This window comes from Henckelia pumila, chromosome 3 (assembly GCF_033568475.1).
Source record: "Henckelia pumila isolate YLH828 chromosome 3, ASM3356847v2, whole genome shotgun sequence".
In the NCBI taxonomy this organism is placed as follows: Eukaryota; Viridiplantae; Streptophyta; class Magnoliopsida; order Lamiales; family Gesneriaceae; genus Henckelia; species Henckelia pumila.
This window is the reverse complement of record NC_133122.1, coordinates 168,333,028-168,342,088: the sequence shown is the minus strand read 5'-3', so window position 1 is coordinate 168,342,088 and position 9,061 is coordinate 168,333,028. Positions and strand designations below refer to the sequence as shown.

Below are 9,061 nucleotides of genomic sequence, written 5' to 3'. Positions count from 1 at the left end.
AGTGTAAACAATAGTAGTAGAACCAATTAAATAGGATCGAAATTTATCTAATGCAAACACTACTGAAAGTAATTCTTTTTCAGTTGTTGAATAATTGATTTGAGCACTATTTAAGGTTCTACTTGCATAATAGATCACATAAGGTTTACCTTCTTTTCTTTGTCCTAACACGGCTCCTACAGCATAATCACTTGCATCACACATTAATTCAAATGGTAAAGACCAATCAGGAGGTTGTAAAATAGGTGATGTAGTTAAAAGATTAATTATCTTTTTAAAAGCAGTTTCACATTCTTGAGTCCATTCAAATTGTGCATCTTTTGTTAAAAGATTTGAAATTGGTTTCGATATTATGCTAAAATTTTTTATAAATCTTCTATAAAATCCCGCATGACCCAAAAATGATCGAATTTCTTTGATCGTGTTTGGTGATGGTAAATTAGCAATAACATCAACCTTAGCTTTATCAACTTCAATTCCTTTTTCAGATATGGCATGCCCTAACACAATTCCGGATTTAACCATGTAGTGACATTTTTCCCAATTTAAAACAAGATTTTTTTCTTCACATCTTTTTAAAACTTCTTCCAAATTTTTAAGACAGTTTTCAAATGAGTTTCCAAAAACAGTTATATCATCCATAAAAACTTCCACAAATTCTTCAATCATGTCACTAAAAATACTTAGCATGCATCTTTGAAAAGTAGCCGGGGCATTACATAAACCAAATGGCATTCTTTTAAAAGCAAAAGTTCCGAACGGACAAGTGAAAGTAGTTTTTTCTTGATCTTCTAATGATATTGGTATTTGATAATACCCCGAATACCCATCAAGAAAACAATAATAAGGATTACCTGCCACTTTCTCTAAAATTTGATCTAAAAATGGTAACGGAAAGTGATCTTTTCTAGTTGCATCATTTAATTTTCTATAATCAATGCACATACGCCAACTAGATGGAATCCTAGCTTGTAATAATTCTCCCTTTTCATTTTTTATAACAGTGATGCCTGATTTTTTTGGTACTACTTGTGTTGGACTTACCCATTTACTATCCGAGATTGGATAAATAATTCCGGCATCTAATAGTTTTAAAACTTCATTTTTAACAACTTCTTTCATGTGTGGATTTAATCTTCTTTGTGGTTGTTGATATGTTTTAGCATTTTCTTCCAAGTGAATTCTATGTGTGCAGATTAAAGGATTTATACCTTTTATATCTTGCAAAGTCCATCCAATTGCATTTTTGTGTTTTTTAAGTAGTGTTATTACATCTTCTTCTTGTTTTGGTAAGAGGGTAGAAGATATTACAATAGGATATGTTTGATTTTCACCAAGAAAAGCATATTTTAGTTCTATTGGCAAGGGTTTTAATTCAAGTTTTGGATGATCATTTTCTTTTACTTCTTCAAGTTCATTAATTTCTTCAAATAACTTTGATTTAAAAACATTTTTTGAATCAAAACTTTCCACTAAACAAACTTCAGATTGTTGATTTAAGTTTTCTTGGTGTATATTTTCTTCCACAATTGTTTCTATTGCATTATCATCTTCATCTTCATTAATACTTGGTTGTTTACATAAATTGAACACATTAAGTTCTAAAGTCATATTTCCAAAAGACAATTTCATTATTCCATTTCGACAATTAATTAAAGCATTTGAAGTTGCTAGAAATGGACGTCCCAATATTAGTGGAATTTCGTTATGTACTTCTATTGGTTGTGTATCCAAGACAATAAAATCCACAGGATATATGAATTTATCGACTTGAACTAACACATCTTCTATGATACCTCTAGGTATTTTGATTGACCTATCGGCTAGTAAAAGAGTGATAGATGTAGGTTTTAAATCTCCCAACTTAAGCTTTTCATAAACTGAATAAGGAATTAAATTCACGCTTGCTCCCAAATCTAACAAAGCTTTTTTAATTTTATTTTTTCCAATAATACATGAAATTGTTGGACAACCGGGATCTTTATATTTCAAGGTAGAATTATTTTGAATAATAGAGCTTACTTGCTCCGTTAAGAATGCTTTCTTCTTTACATGCAATTGTCTTTTCACAGTACATAAATCTTTTAAAAACTTTGCATAAGAAGGCACTTGTTTAATAGCATCTAATAAAGGAATATTTATTTTTACTTGTTTAAAAACTTCATAAATATCAGAATTATTTTTTGTTTTTTATTATTTACTAATGCATGAGGAAAAGGAACATGTTTATTTATTTTATCATCAATTTTCTTATTTTTAGAACTCAAAGCATCATCTTTCTCAAAAGTATCAGGATTTGAATCCTTACTCTTTGAGTTTAATTGATCTTTGTTTTCATCACTATATGGATCATTAACTATTTTACCACTTCTAAGAGTAATAACAGATTTTACTTGATCAAATTTTTCTTGATTTTGATTTTTAGGATTAGGTTGTGGTTGAGATGGAAATTTTCCTTTTTCATGAATATTAAGTGCAGATGCAAATTTTGCAAGAGTTTCTTTCAAATCATTCATAGATTGAATGTTTTGAATATTGATAGACTCTTGCTTTTGAATGTATGCATGAATTTCATCTTCAAAATTTTTTCTTGGAGGTGGGATATAAGGAGCATAACCTTGATGATTTTGGTTATTTTGAAAAGGTTGTTGTGAAGGTTGTGCATTATTATCGTTCCTCCAACTAAAATTGGGATGATTTCTCCAACCAGGATTGTATGTTTGTGAAAAAGGATCTAATGTTGGTTTTTTAAAATTGTTAACATAATTGGCTTGTTCATGGAGACATTCTTTAAATGAAGGCAAAGTAGGACAATTTTTTGTAAGATGATCATGTGTGTCACATATATGACAAACAATTTCTTGAACACTTTTTAATTGATCACTCTTTTTCATTTCTAATGACTCGATTTTTTTTGCTAAAGATGCAAGTTTAGCTTGAACATCTACATCATCTTTAAGATGATAAATACCACCCCCATTTGTTGAATTATTGGTTTTACTTGGTGGTTCAATTGAGCCTATATTATCCCAATTTTGAGCATTTTCTGCTAATGACTCCAAATATTCCATAGCTTCATTTGGGTTTTTATCTTCAAAAGTTCCATTACACATGAATTCTATCATTTTCCTATCTTTAGGTATTAAACCTTCATAAAAGTGAGAAACTATTCTCCATATTTCAAAACCATGATGTGGGCATGTATTAAGTAACTCTTTATATCTATCCCAACATTGATAAAATGTTTCCCCTTGTTTTTGAGAAAAAGTTGTAATTTGTCTTTTAAAAGAGTTTGTTCTATGGGAAGGAAAAAACTTTTTTAGAAATTGTTGTTGCATTTCTTCCCATGATCTTATTGAACTTGATCTCAAATTTTGCAACCATGTTTTAGCTTTATCTTTTAAGGAAAAAGGGAAAAGCTTTAATCGAACAGTATCCATGCTACAATTTTGATCATTATAAGTGTTGCAAACCTCCTCAAATTCTCTTAAATGCAAATATGGATTTTCAGAATCTAAGCCATGAAAATTTGGTAAAAGTTGAATGACTTGTGGCTTAAAATTGAAATTAGATGCATCAGGAGGAAAAACTAAACAAGATGGTGTACTAGTTCTTATTGGATTCATATGGTGCCTAAGTGTTCTTGGTTGTTCATGTTCTTGATGATGATTATTATTATTATTATCATCTTGATTATTAGAATTATCGTCCATGTTTAAAATATTTTCAGTTACTCGAACAAGTCTACCACTTTGTTTACGACTCCAAGCAATCATACAATTAAAAACAACATACTATTTACATAATAACAAAATTAAACTTAATTTATACCTCCCCGGCAACGGCGCCAAAAACTTGCTACAACTTAAATTGTAATTCACCCAAGTGTAGGTTGTCTGCAAGTAATATACTCGTGAGTACGAGATCGATCCACGGAGAGGATGTTGTAAGTTTAATTTTAGCAATAATATATTATAGATGAAAATATTATTATAAAACTTCAAATACACAAATTATAAAATTGTCAAGGTTTCAAAGGTTCATTGTTGGTTTATTTAAGATTGCTAAATAAAAATAAATAAAAGAAACTAAAATAAAAATAAACATAAAAGAGCAATGAAATATTTAAACAAGTATATCATATAATATAGTTCCCACTATATTAATATCAGATTAACCGATATTTAATACATGGTACCCAGCATTCATACCAAATTAAATGATTTGATTGCATATCAAATTAGATGATTTGGTAACTGATGAAACTTAAAATTTGTAATTATTTATATGTTAAAAAGTGTGTTTTAAATTTAAGTTTAATTAAAATTATGAAGTTGTATTATTTTAGTGTTATGTGTTTATATTTAAATGTTTTACTAAAATGTTGTATTTTACGGTTTGTGCAGGTTTGGTAAAAATAAAATTACTCAAGCTACAGAGGTCATAATGGAGTAATCTCAAAACCTGTAGAATCACAAAAGAGGCATCTTCAACTTTGTAGAAGACAAGAAATTCCAAAAACTTCATTAAGATGATCAAAATAATCAAACATCAAAATGGAGATAGATTTACTTTTACTATGACCAGCTTGGAGTAAAAATATCATAAGTATTTCATATTTTATCCAAAAGGGGTGAATGAGTTGTCCAAACACATCTACACAAAATATCCTACGTGTTCTATGTTGAAAAGAAAGGCTGAATCGGTGGTCTAAGGCATCAAACATGCCAATTAAAGTTGGGTCATGGTATTGACATTCAAGGAGACAAGCACCCACCAACTTTACTATTTCACATTTAATGAGCCTTGGACTCTTGCTCTCATTTGGCCTATAAATAGATGTGTTGTATAAGCTTTGTAGTGTGCAAGAGTGTAGAGAATTCTTCATTTGTAAAATAAATATTGTGTGTGTGAGAATAAAAGTTTGAGTGTGCAAGTTTCTCAAGTTCAAGTATGAAATTTCTTTTATCTTTATTCTTGAGTTTCATGTTCATGGAAAACTAAATCTATTTATGTCAAGGTGAAAAGGTTTCATTGTTGGTCAAGTAAGATTTTTTATATTTTGTATATTCTTTTCTTTTCTATTTTTATTTTTACTAATTGATCTTTATTTGTAGGTATAATTTTGGATGATTTGTTGTTATCTATTTACATCAAATGCTTGGTACCTTGAATGTGGTTACCTTGATTTGTTGTCAATATGATACAATAAATACTACAATAATTATATACTATAAATATATGTATCTATTTATAATAAAGTCATATATATTATTTAGACGATAGCGTAACACTGTCGGTTGTTCTAAATAATATATTGTGATTTGAACTAACATTTACTTTCTCGCATCTAACTTTTACTTTATCGCAACTAACATTTACTTTTTCGCAACTAACATTTACTTTCTCGCATATAACATTTACTTTTCCGCAACTAACATTTACTTTATCGCATCTAACATAAAGTCATATATTTTATTTTGACGATAGCGTGGCTCTGCCGGTTGTTCTAAATGAAATATTGTGATTTGATCTAACATTTACTTTTATGTCAATTTATATTTATGCATTTATATATATTATGGGTACCATGTATTAAATATCGACTGATATTAATATAGTGGGAACTATATTATATGATATACTTGTTTAAATATTTCATTGTTCTTTTATGTTTATTCTTATTTTAGTTTCTTTTATTTATTTTTATTAAACAATCTTAAATAAACCAACAATGAACCTTTGAAACCTTGACAATTTTATAATTTGTGTATTTGAAGTTTTATAATAATATTTTCATCTATAATATATTATTGCTAAAATTAAACTTACAACATCCTCTCCGTGGATCGATCTCGTACTCACGAGTATATTACTTGCAGACAACCTACACTTGGGTGAATTACAATTTAAGTTGTAGCAAGTTTTTGGCGCCGTTGCCGGGGAGGTATAAATTAAGTTTAATTTTGTTATTATGTAAATAGTATGTTGTTTTTAATTGTATGATTGTTTGGAGTCGTAAACAAAGTGGTAGACTTGTTCGAGTAACTGAAAATATTTTAAACATGGACGATAATTCTAATAATCAAGATGATAATAATAATAATAATAATCATCAAGAACATGAACAACCAAGAACACTTAGGCACCATATGAATCCAATAAGAACTAGTACACCATCTTGTTTAGTTTTTCCTCCTGATGCATCTAATTTCAATTTTAAGCCACAAGTCATTCAACTTTTACCAAATTTTCATGGCTTAGATTCTGAAAATCCATATTTGCATTTAAGAGAATTTGAGGAGGTTTGCAACACTTATAATGATCAAAATTGTAGCATGGATACTGTTCGATTAAAGCTTTTCCCTTTTTCCTTAAAAGATAAAGCTAAAACATGGTTGCAAAATTTGAGATCAAGTTCAATAAGATCATGGGAAGAAATGCAACAACAATTTCTAAAAAAGTTTTTTCCTTCCCATAGAACAAACTCTTTTAAAAGACAAATTACAACTTTTTCTCAAAAACAAGGGGAAACATTTTATCAATGTTGGGATAGATATAAAGAGTTACTTAATACATGCCCACATCATGGTTTTGAAATATGGAGAATAGTTTCTCACTTTTATGAAGGTTTAATACCTAAAGATAGGCAAATGATAGAATTCATGTGTAATGGAACTTTTGAAGATAAAAACCCAAATGAAGCTATGGAATATTTGGAGTCATTAGCAGAAAATGCTCAAAATTGGGATAATATAGGCTCAATTGAACCACCAAGTAAAACCAATAATTCAACAAATGGGGGTGGTACTTATCATCTTAAAGATGATGTAGATGTTCAAGCTAAACTTGCATCTTTAGCAAGAAAAATCGAGTCATTAGAAATGAAAAAGAGTGATCAATTAAAAAGTGTTCAAGAAATTGTTTGTCATATATGTGACACACATGATCATCTTACAAAAAATTGTCCTACTTTGCCTTCATTTAAAGAATGTCTCCATGAACAAGCCAATTATGTTAACAATTTTAAAAAACCAACATTAGATCCTTTTTCACAAACATACAATCCTGGTTGGAGAAATCATCCCAATTTTAGTTGGAGGAACGATAATAATTCACAACCTTCACAACAACCTTTTCAAAATAACCAAAATCATCAAGGTTATGCTCCTTATATCCCACCTCCAAGAAAAAATTTTGAAGATGAAATTCATGCATACATTCAAAAGCAAGAGTCTATCAATATTCAAAACATTCAATCTATGAATGATTTGAAAGAAACTCTTGCAAAATTTGCATCTGCACTTAATATTCATGAAAAAGGAAAATTTCCATCTCAACCACAACCTAATCCTAAAAATCAAAATCAAGAAAAATTTGATCAAGTAAAATCTGTTATTACTCTTAGAAGTGGTAAAATAGTTAATGATCCATATAGTGATGAAAACAAATATCAGTCAAACTCAAAGAGTAAGGATGAAAATCTTGATACTTTCGAGAAAGATGATACTTTGAGTCCTAAGATTAAGAAAGTTGATGATAAATTATCTGAAATAATATGTGAGTCAAATAAACATGTTCCTTTCCCTCATGCATTAGTTAATAATAAAAAACAAAAAAATGATTCTGATATTTATGAAGTTTTTAAACAAGTAAAAATAAATATTCCATTATTAGATGCTATTAAACAAGTGCCTTCTTATGCAAAGTTTTTAAAAGATTTATGTACTGTAAAAAGACAATTGCATGTAAAGAAGAAAGCATTCTTAACGGAGCAAGTAAGTTCTATTATTCAAAATAATTCTACTTTGAAATATAAAGATCCCGGTTGTCCAACAATTTCATGTATTATTGGAAAAAATAAAATTAAAAAAGCTTTGTTAGATTTGGGAGCAAGTGTGAATTTAATTCCTTATTCAGTTTATGAAAAGCTTAAGTTGGGAGATTTAAAACCTACATCTGTTACTCTTTTACTAGCCGATAGGTCAATCAAAATACCTAGAGGTATCGTAGAAGATGTGTTAGTTCAAGTCGATAAATTCATATATCCTGTGGATTTTATTGTCTTGGATACACAACCAATAGAAGTACATAACGAAATTCCAGTAATATTGGGACGTCCATTTCTAGCAACTTCAAATGCTTTAATTAATTGTCGAAATGGAATAATGAAATTGTCTTTTGGAAATATGACTTTAGAACTTAATGTGTTCAATTTATGTAAACAACCAAGTATTAATGAAGATGAAGATGATAATGCAATAGAAACAATTGTGGAAGAAAATATACACCAAGAAAACTTAAATCAACAATCTGAAGTTTGTTTAGTGGAAAGTTTTGATTCAAAAAATGTTTTTAAATCAAAGTTATTTGAAGAAATTAATGAACTTGAAGAAGTAAAAGAAAATGATCATCCAAAACTTGAATTAAAACCCTTGCCAATAGAACTAAAATATGCTTTTCTTGGTGAAAATCAAACATATCCTATTGTAATATCTTCTACCCTCTTACCAAAACAAGAAGAAGATGTAATAACACTACTTAAAAAACACAAAAATGCAATTGGATGGACTTTGCAAGATATAAAAGGTATAAATCCTTTAATCTGCACACATAGAATTCATTTGGAAGAAAATGCTAAAACATATCAACAACCACAAAGAAGATTAAATCCACACATGAAAGAAGTTGTTAAAAATGAAGTTTTAAAACTATTAGATGCCGGAATTATTTATCCAATCTCGGATAGTAAATGGGTAAGTCCAACACAAGTAGTACCAAAAAAATCAGGCATCACTGTTATAAAAAATGAAAAGGGAGAATTATTACAAGCTAGGATTCCATCTAGTTGGCGTATGTGCATTGATTATAGAAAATTAAATGATGCAACTAGAAAAGATCACTTTCCGTTACCATTTTTAGATCAAATTTTAGAGAAAGTGGCAGGTAATCCTTATTATTGTTTTCTTGATGGGTATTCGGGGTATTATCAAATACCAATATCATTAGAAGATCAAGAAAAAACTACTTTCACTTGTCCGTTCGGAACTTTTGCTTTTAA

General features: G+C 28.9%; 2 non-coding genes across 2 annotated transcripts; one reads left to right on the top strand and one right to left on the bottom strand.

The window, feature by feature from the left end:
- The first annotated feature begins 3,183 nt into the window (after positions 1 to 3,183).
- Positions 3,184 to 3,294, top strand: LOC140894073 (small nucleolar RNA R71). Its single transcript, XR_012153626.1, has one exon. It is a non-coding gene; the product is annotated as a small nucleolar RNA R71 (small nucleolar RNA).
- A 3,190-nt stretch (positions 3,295 to 6,484) lies between these two features.
- Positions 6,485 to 6,595, bottom strand: LOC140894072 (small nucleolar RNA R71). Its single transcript, XR_012153625.1, has one exon. It is a non-coding gene; the product is annotated as a small nucleolar RNA R71 (small nucleolar RNA).
- Between the last annotated feature and the right edge of the window lie 2,466 nt (positions 6,596 to 9,061).